At 31.2% G+C, this 10,805-nt stretch overlaps 1 protein-coding gene across 1 annotated transcript in view; it reads left to right on the top strand.

Annotated features, from left to right (window-relative positions):
- Positions 1-284: 284 nt before the first annotated feature.
- Positions 285-10,805, top strand: part of LOC144850076 (nephrin-like) — a 48,142-nt gene continuing 37,621 nt past the window's right edge. The window contains exon 1 of the mRNA XM_078707265.1: positions 285-467. The gene's annotated coding sequence lies outside the window, so the exon portion shown is untranslated. The remainder of the gene's footprint in view (positions 468-10,805) is intronic.

The raw sequence follows: 10,805 nt of genomic DNA, 5'->3' as shown, positions 1-10,805 counted from the left end.
GAGTACAATCTTCCCTCCTCCCACATTCGATCACCGTTTGCATATTAATTAGGTTGGGTAGCAGACCAGAGGAGGAGAGGCGATTGAATGCAAGAACGTTTCCTACGGAGATGTAAAGGAAGTAGTTAGTGTGGTCAATAGCTATATTTTATAATATAGGGGTGTATATATTATATATAGCCTTCATCGTAATTTTATTAACTTGAAAATCGTCCGAATAATTTTGAAGAATATTGACAATTCATGTGTTATCGTACCGTGGCTATTTTCGGAAGTTGAACACAAGTTTGCGCGCAAAACTTTTTTGGTGGTGATTTTTCAACGACATCATCGATGTTGATCTTCTAGAGCAATCGTAACATAACAGTTTGTTTATTCGCCGTGTAGTTTATTTGTTGTAGATGAACATTTCGTTTCATCTAATCACTCGAGTAACGTTGCCCAGTGTATAAACACAGGAGAGCAAGGTAAGCCCATCTTTACTTTTATTTTAATTATTCAGTAATTGTCAAAATGGATAAGGTAAATTAGCTACGGGCCTCTCATCCTATGGAGGTATGCGTTCTCTCTCCTTTCTTTCGTCGTGGGACATTTATTATGTTTTCTGAATATTGTCTGTATTGTACCTTATGTATTGTATTAGTACATCTTACAATTTCATACTTGTTTGCGTTCATGACAGTAGCCTACTTTTTTGAGTGTTTTCAATTAATTTTGAACAAGGTTTCTGAGTAAATATACTTTAGGCATTTTCTTGAACAAAACCATATTGTAGGAGTAATATATGTGTACGTATGATGGTATGGTTATAAACAGGACACATGTATCAAACTTAACTATCTTCCTAGTACTCATGGCTGTATATCATCAATAACATTAAGAGAAGAGAATAAGTCAAAGAAGCAGTAATTACATTGTCACAAACATTCTGATAAATTGACAACAATTAGGTTAATTTATTGAAAACTGCAATGAATTTCCTTTACTTAAACGGAATAGTAATTGGAAAGATAGTATTTTAAAGATCTACTAATGCAATTTTAATTAATTCAAATGATGAAGCTGTAGAATTTTGCAAAAAAAACCGCCTTGGGTACATTTTAAATGTATTTTAAATTGATAAAATCCATTAAAAGATCATAAGTAAGAGGTTGATGTAGTACAGTATAAAAGACATTTAATTGATTTTCTCTTGAGACAGGGTTGAGTAGAATATAAGTTTGCCCCATATTTCCCTATATATTTATAAACCAACTACCTATCCACATCCACATGACCTGCCACTGTATGGAAAAGTGTACCTCTATGGGGGGAAATATTGGTGTGGGGTAATATTGGTGTGGGGTGGGGTTTTTGGTTCCTGTGGGATGTTAGGATGAAGGACCAAAAATAATTCTAAAGACTATTAAGTAGGCCTAGAATAGAACCCCTATTAATTAAGGAGACACTTTCCTATTAAACAAATGAGGGAAAACATTTTTAAACACATGGACAACCACTATTTAGGGGACACACCCCTATTAGGGGGAAACTTAATTAGATGTTCTATTGTTTTTAGTACCCATTCACAAAATTGACAATGAATCCTATTGCATTTCTTCAAAAGATACATTAGTAATCCCAGTAGCATCATTCAAGTAAATTTTGTTTATTCACACAAGGAGTGTTTACTTCTGTGCTATTTTTAAATATAAACATACTGAAGGTCAGAACAACTATTAAATATAGGTTAAAACACACTTCACCAATAGGCCTATAACAAATGTGTAACAAATAACAGAACTGAAATCTTTTGTGACTTTTCAGGCACTATTCACTATTTTTGATGTTACAAAAAAGTGTATATAAATAATGGTAATTGGTGATTTTTTATATTGGTAAAATTATTTAATCTTGTTTGTAAAATTTACTCAAGGCATGGATAAATAAGTTCCAACTATTTCTCCATGCTCAACGACAACATACTATACTACTTAATTTAGATTTAACTGTTACTACACATAATAATAAACAAGAAAGAGGTGACATTAAAGGTGTTGTTTGTTCATAGTGTGGACACAATTTAACTCAATGACAGAACTTGCCTTTTCAATTGTATTTTTACTAAAATAGATCTAGAGCTAGGTGCAACAGTTATTGTGTCATGTTAATTGCTATGTATTATTTGGAGACATGTAATCTTTCTCAGGGACAGTTTTCTATTCCTTTCAACTATTGTCTCCAAATAATTTAACTCAATTTACCAATTAAAGTATGAATAAGATGCAAAGTCTTTCTACTTTAAAAGTGTGCTTTGATCACCTGAGCTGACTTGAGGCAACAGATTGAAAGCACAATCAGTTCCACTAAAAACATGGTTAAAAATATTTGTTTATGTCACAGACCAATTGATATTGTATTCATAGCTGTATAATTATATACTAATAAAGTTGAAATGGATAATAAAATACAATTCTGGAAGATTATCTATTATTGCACTGGAAGAAAACCCACATAAATTTATTTAAACAGGGTAATTAGTGTTTTTGTAATTTTAAAAATTAATTTTTTTCACTTTCAAATGAAACCCTATGACTGGACATCCTACCACCTGGTTAAGTATTCAAATCACCTTTGGGGCGCATACTGATCCATACCCTGCATGCAACAACTCTTTCTAAGTGAAAGAAAGTCTAGACAAAATTATTCACAAACTGTGTCTTTAAAATAATTAATTTATACTAAAACTAACAAATTTACAATTAATTATATGGTATCAAAAGGTGTTGGAACTTTCTGGCTCTTGAGATTTGGAGTCGGCTATCATGGTGCCATGTCTACACGCGTACAAGCATCAATCAGCTAGAATCTTATTGTTAGACAAGTTAAAACTTTTTGATTGATGTGAAAGATGTTTTTATTTCTTCTGCCTTGTTTCCTGATATCTGTTTAAACCCAGTGATCCTTATAAATGACCATGTTCACTGACATAATATTGTAAGCTTGCCATTTGTTAATTACATGTTTTGTTTTGTTCTACACTTTCCAATTCATTAGTGTCTTAGTTTAAACTCAGTCATTCGATACTCGCTCTTTTTCTGCGTTCTTTATAACCAGCTTTACATATCGCTTTAAGGAACAGTAGTAGTGGGTTGTCGATGAGTGTTTAGCTATTTGTTTTGTGTATTTGGTGTGAGGAACCACTATTCAGGGCTCTTGTAGCGAGCTAAGCCCCTTCAGCCGTTACCCAAACATATTTAATCCTTCATGGATGGGGGATTAGTGGGAACAAAAGCTTGCAAATTAGTTCTTAGAGTAGAAGTGTTATTTTTGACGGTTACCAGATTTAGACCGATTGCAGCCAAGTACACAGGTAAATCACTGGCGCTAACCTTTAAGTGTTTTGCGGCCGAAAGACCAAAGTTGAGGATAAATTGGAAAGATTTAAGATTAACTACAGGAACAGGAACTACTGTTGGAATTTAGAGAGAACACAGATACACAAGATATAAGCAAAGTAAGTGATGTAATGTTTTCCTCAATACAATCAAATTACTGTATGTTTAAAAGAAAGAATTTAGAATTAAAATTAATTTTTTTATGGTATGCCTACTTGGCTTGTAACTGTAGACAGTTATTCCTGATACACTATTAATAGGCAATCAACAAGCTGTGTTGTTTGACTAATGTTCTGTTAATTAACAACTCATGGTCCCTTGTCTTTTAAAGAGAATGCAAAAGGCTACATTTCACTATCAGACAGTTGTACAGATGTGTAAGTTTATTTGATCAATAGGTTTTATGGGGCCATATTTAATCTGGGTGGTATGGATGAAACTATCAAGCAATTTAATAGCAGAGAAAATTAACATTGAGCAGTAGGTGCTAGTTTTATAAAAAAAAAAAAGAAAAGAGGAATTATATATATAGACTTGTTACATTTTGCTTTGGATGTCTGTGCTGGAGTAAGTAAGTATTCTTACCAATTAATTAATGTACAAATTTGTGATAATACAGATAATTATACAGTAGGTATGTAGGACTATATTGTTAATTATTGTAATCGATTCTTATTGTTATATCTCCACTTACGACAATATTTGCCTAGAGATCATAGGAAAAGTCTGTAAGACAGCATAGCTCCTGTGCATCATACGTGGTGCCTGCATCATGTAAATCCAAGAATCGGATGATTATTGTACGGTATTCAGCATGCAAGCTAAAGCTTTGGAAAATTCTAAAGTGTTTGTACTCATTTGTTACACACCTCTAATTAATATACAGTAGATATCTTCATGAATAGTTTTCAAATGAGCAAATAAAAGATGTTCTTAAGACAATACCTTTGTTACTTAATTAGCAAGTCTAATTACTGTATATAGCCACAGAATGCTACATTATATATCCTTGTCTACTTCTGCCTGTCACTCCAATGAGATTAATACATTTTTATTACAGTTATTATTATTTTGTTTTCAATTCTGAGAAAGGTTATAACATTTTTTTTTGTTTTATCTCAAGGGAGGACATGTCAGTCAGTGTGTAGTAAATTAAATTTCATGATTAAAAGTCTTGTTTTCATATTGAAAAATGTACAAACACACTTTTTTGATCAATTCTAATATTTAAATTATTTCATAAGATATGTCAGTTTCCAAAATTAAACTTTGTGGATCTACACAATTTTGTAAACATATATTTGTATGTTACTATGATATGCAAATGTGACAGGTCACTTACCCCATAGTTCTTCCTTTTAACTACATGCTTTTCATCCAGTCAAATTTCAAAAACATCATAGTAGCATACCCTATAGAAAACCTTGCATATTGGTTTTGTTAAATATGTTATCATATACCTACAATATAACATAAATTATTAAAATAAATCATATATTGAATAAATCCTGTGAAGAAATAGAAGTAGAGATAGATGATTCTATAATATTTTTTGAACTTTGAAGATCTAAAAATAGATAATAATTGCGGAAGGTAGAAATATAAAGATTTATAATAAATATTAGTTGAATTGATGAATACTTAGGAAATACTAGGTGATACAAACTTCACTTGAAGGATATACGCAGTTTAATCTGGTGAGAAAATGATTATTGAAATCAAAGGATGAAATGGAACCATAAAACGTGGAGAAATATATTGAACTATACAAAATATCATATTAATATGGTAATAAATGATGACATTCAAATATAGGGATGCGAGAAATAGGTAGAAGGTTCAGTATTTACACGACACTGATTTTGTGGATCTATAATTGGCAACCTTGTGTGAAATTAAATAAAAACTTGATACTCCACAGTTCAGTAAAAAGATTAAATGCTGCTGATGATTTAGTTTAAATTATACTGAAAATAAAAGGTTAGTTTAAATTATATAAATTAAATGTTAGAAAATTATATTGAAAAAATTTTAAGTTTAAATACACAAAATTAAACTGTATTGTGAATTAAAAACAATAAATTAATGAATGGTTAGCCAATATGATTTAAACAAAACTTGTGAATATGTATTGTCTTGAATGCATTGTAATTTTAATGATTTTAGTTCTATGGTAAACAAGGGGTTAGAAAGAGAGAAAAACAGAATAAGAGAGACAGCAAAAACAGGGGGAAAAAGAAAGCAAAAACATGGGAAGAAAGAGTTAAAAAAGGGAAGAAAGAGATCAAAAACAAGGAAAGAAAGAGATCAAAAACAGGGACAGAAAGAGATCAAAAGCAGGGAAAGAGATAAAAAACAGGGGAAGAAAGAGAGCAAAAACAAGGGCAGAAAGAGATCAAAAACAGGGGAAGAAAAAGAGCAAAAAGTATGGAATAAAAAACAAGTATGCAAAACAAATAAATAAAGATTATCTTAGGAGAGGAAATGTAAAAAAAAAATCTTTCCCTTTTTCGCTTTCTTTTTTAGCCTAGGGAACCAGTATGTCTAGATACATTACCTACTGACGTGCAAGTTTAAAATAATAGATGCTAATTCAAACCTGTTTAGACATTGATATATTAAGATTTTAAAAGGGATATTAATTTTATTGATGTATGATGAGCAAATAGCATTGGATGAGGGGCTTTTGTCTTAGGTATTAAAAGCTCGGAATAAGAAATAATTCTGCCTGCGGGGTCTAGCTCATCTGTCAGGGGCTAAGCGTAGTAATGAAGTTACAACTTCATCATGTACAAGATATTTTTCTTGTTAGCAAGTAACAGTAAATTCTTATACTCATTATTGTATTAATTGTGTGGTTGAATATAAATGAAAGTGGATAAAGAATATGATTGATTCGAATGTTTACCTTAACTTTATGCTGGGTATCAACACCTTGAAATGGTACATCTGTTAATAATTCATAGTTTTTAAAGATGATGATGATGATGATGTAAATTTTGTTGTAAATCCATCAACCATATTCTTCAGCTTGATCTTTATAGTTCCCATTTCAATTGTAAACATATGATTTAGAAGTAGAAGTACTGTACTGTGGGCTAACTAATTATTTAAGGTGGGCCTGAGTAAATCTCACAAATTATTTCTGGGTGTTTCATTCTAGTAAAATTTAATTTAAAGTTGTTAAAAATAAAGTAATTTTTTTTCTGAATTGTTTTTTTGTAGTTATCTTTTGTAGGATCTTGCATGTGACAAGAACCTTTTGCAAGATGATACTTAAAGCCCCCTTCCCTACGTTTTTTAGATGTAATTTAAGATCACAAACTATATTTAATGTAAAAATAATACTATATGGTCCTATTGCGATAACTTTTTTCATCTTTAAACGGTTAAAAATGTGAAAAATAAGTCGATTCTAATAATTATAGCGGCCCGCTATAAATCCCAAAATGCATTGCGCGCGGATTGATATTTTTGTTTTTCACCTGTAATTCGCCCACTTTTCGATCGATCGTGAGGCCAAAACAAATGGAAGACTCCTAACTTTTCAGCGAAAATACCGGGTTTTCCCCAATTTGTATCAACGGAGTCTGGCAAAAATAGAAAGACAATTAATGCAGCAACTATACAACGTCAGGCTAGGTATATAGCTGGCGTACGATGTTCGTACGTTACCGATGTTTACCAGCTAGGCCTACAAAACTAAGCCTAGCTAGGCTAGGCCTAAGACCGTCCACAAGAGGTCAATCGCCGCGAGCTATTTAGGTAGTGCATTGTTTCTCACTTTTTATCATAATTTACTATAAAACGTACATTTAAGACAAGGAATGACATGGTTTAATGTTTTTAAAGTGATATATATGTATTATTTTCCAAAAAACGTCCAAAATTGCAGGGAAGGGGTCTTTAATATTAAATAATGGTTCTTTAAAAATATTATTTGCCATTAGTAAAAATTAATAAATATTTTGAAAACAAATCCTCTGTTATAAGCAGATCATCTCCACAGCCTCAATGATCATTTTTTTCAATCTCAGATTGTCTTACACATAATTCTTATCCTACAGTACTACAGTACCACAATTCCAACCTAAAACTTACAGTATAAGTAAGACTGGTAGTAATCAATAGTGTTGGGACCTGGACTTGTAGGATCGGGAGTTTAATTTAAACACTCATGGAACTTACGTTTACCCCAGGTGTACAAATGGGTATGTGGCATGGTCAAACACAACCTGTGCTGATTACTATTAGCTGCCACACTATGTTAGTTTTCCATACATATTTGATCCAAAAATGACCGAGGTAATAATTGTAGATCGTTTAGAGGTTTTGATCATTAAGCACTATAAAAGAATGACGTACATTAGACCTATTGCGTCTTCCTTCTTTTGTACATTCCACTGTAGGCCTATACACTCAGTGGTGGTTCATTTGAAATCTTTGCATATACCTGTAACAAAACATAATCATAAAATCATATACCATGTCTTCTTTATGGCTGAAATGCAATAAATTTTAACAACATGCTATATTCCAAAGGAATTGGATTAAAAAAAAATGTGCAATAATATAAATCTACAATATATGGTGAGTGTTGTTGTTACATTAAGTAGGTATATAATCAATACAATACGCTTTTTAGAATTTTTCACCGCTTTACACAGATCGTCTTTATGATAGGGTAGCTTTATACAGCATTATTCCTCTAATCTATAGATTCAACAGATAAAAAACTTATGTGTTTGATGCGCTACCAAATAGTGTGCATTAATAACAGCTACTCCTTTAGGATTACTTCAGAACAACGACGAAAAACTACTTTTGTTCTAGATCATTTCTGTTAGTGAATATATTCTTCATGAGCTTACAAAAAAAATTGTAATGTTTTAATGATCAGTATAGAGCATAATTCATATATGAAATGTGTCTAGGTGATACTGAGATCTCAATTTGCCATCCGTTGAAGCGTAGAGGTGGTGTTCTTATCTACTTCAATGCTCATTGTGTGTGTTATGTCTCGTATACGTAGCATTCTGTCTCTTAGATAAGACTGTAAATTTTGTGTAGTTTGCACGTTGTATAAGCAGGCCGATTGAGGCATGGAAGATTTTTTTTACTCTCATCTTCCTGATTATTCACCGATTATTCATGAATTATCTTCTCCTTCAGCAAGAAAAAAAACAAAATAAGGTTAAGACGATAAGAACCTCAGAAAAATATGCATCATGTTCTCAGTCTTGAACCCTGTTATACCTGCAGGATTTTGATTAAAATATCGATACCCTTCTCCAATCAAAAGCAGCCGTTGTATTGCAAACTGTTCCGAATTAATTTTTGTTCTTCCTCATCTTGCACAATTTGAAGTCATTACAATCAATCTTGTTATTATTCAACCTTCACTTTGACATACGGATGTCTAAACTCCTTTGTTTTCAATTTGTAATAGATTGTTTTATACTAACTCTGAAACAAATTAGAATCAAATAATCGTTTTTTAAAAGATGTTAACGTACAGTAAACGAACTTTGTACATAGAAATGAACATTTAAAAAAACTTTATATATAGAAATGAAAATGTTTTAAAAAAGAATTTTGTTAATACAGTAACAGTTGTTGAAACAAACAATGGAATTAAGAATCATTTTCTTAATTAGAAGTTTTGAAAATAACAAATGGGTATCAACATCATAAGAAAATTAGTATTAGGAATGTCAAAAGCCTAACAGAGCCGCTGATCCTTGTAAATAGACCACCTATTCCAATAAAAAAAAAAGGGAATTGCAGTTATATTGTAGGCTTGAGTCACTAGGTTGAATAAAAGCCTAAAATAAACCAGATCTCTGCGGGTATCAACGTTCCTATTGATGACACCTGACCTTAGCAGAGAATGTCTACAGTTCTTCCTGATGTGCACATTATTCACATATAAAATGTTAAGCCTTTGCAAGTCATTTATTAAAAGTACACAATGATATGTATTGCTTTGCATGCATTATCAAAATATTTAAATAAATAACTTATGGTTATTTTATTCAGGCTCAGGGACATGAAGGGTATAAAGTCCTTGGTAAAGGAATACTTTTTCTTGCATGCATAATAATAAAAGTTTTGTAAGAATCTATTGATTACTTTTTGCTCAAGATGATTCTTGTACAGTATATATACTTTATATAATTTAATCCTCACTGGAATAATTTTTATAAATGAGATACTGTATTTAAAAGGAATTCAACCTCTAGAAGTTGAATGCGCTTACCAATCACAAGGTGCTACAGTATCAAAAGGTGGAATTTGTAGTGTGGTAGTGGCTTGCTTACCAATTCCATGGTGCTTGGATCAAGTCGTAGTATCAGGATTTTCTCATAGCATAAAACATTAGTTTAGATAAATATGAATTTATTAAAGCAACTGCTTATTTTATATACAAATTAGAGATGGATTATTTAAGAAAGTTGATTATTAAAATGACTATACGATTGGTTTTATTGAGCAGACCATATCATAATGAACGAATAAATCAGAGAAAACAGCAGATTCTTGGGTAATCAGTAAAACGACATCAACCTCTCATGTGTGAAGCCTTACTTCCGCAACATCAATCGTTTCAAACTACTCGTACACAAAAGTTCATAATTTCAGTACTGAACTGGTAACAACAGACCTGTCAATTAACATAATATAATCAAAAATTTATTATGAATAAAATGGCAATAATAATAATTTTTTTGTAATTATAATAATCTATAATAACTTATGGTGTATCTAGTTGCTAATGCTTTAAAAGTCAGCTGAATTTTGACACCTTAGATCAATTCGCAAAGACATTGTCTCTCAGAATGGCGTATGTCTTAATAATGGTAGACATTGGTTGCATATTGTTACATCTCACACGCCAATGGTTTTTGTGAATGAAAGTAAAAGCGTTGTATATTTTGAATTACGGTAATGGAATTACAAATGAAGTGGAAAATGCCTTAAAAGAGTGTTTGACTTCGTTCCATTATTATTCAGTATCTATCAGTATATTGGTTGATGATTGATGATGTAATAATGGTTTATTAAGTTGACATGTTGTCTAACTGTAAGTGGTATCTAAGAGTGTGTTTTAATATTTCTACTGTATAAATTTCTACTTTATACATACGGTTATGTTTTTTTTTTAGTCAGGGGATATGTTATATATATGTATAAATAGATAAAACCACAATTCATAGAATATTTATAATTAATACTAAAAAGGCCATTTACAGTAGTTTGGTTTTTTTACAATCAATTATAGCTTAGAAACTAGACCTTTAATTTGTATATAGAAATGAATATTTGTTAGTATAAATCAATTGTATAACCAAAGATGTTTTGTAGTTTAAAAAAACATTAATTTTTTAAAGCAAAAAATGCAGAGTTCAACTGCATGGGATCATTCTT

The sequence above is a fragment of the Antedon bifida genome, chromosome 8 (genome assembly GCF_963402885.1).
Source record: "Antedon bifida chromosome 8, ecAntBifi1.1, whole genome shotgun sequence".
In the NCBI taxonomy this organism is placed as follows: domain Eukaryota; kingdom Metazoa; phylum Echinodermata; class Crinoidea; order Comatulida; family Antedonidae; genus Antedon; species Antedon bifida.
Note: the sequence above shows the minus strand (reverse complement) of the source record. Positions and strands in the feature narration are given on the sequence as shown.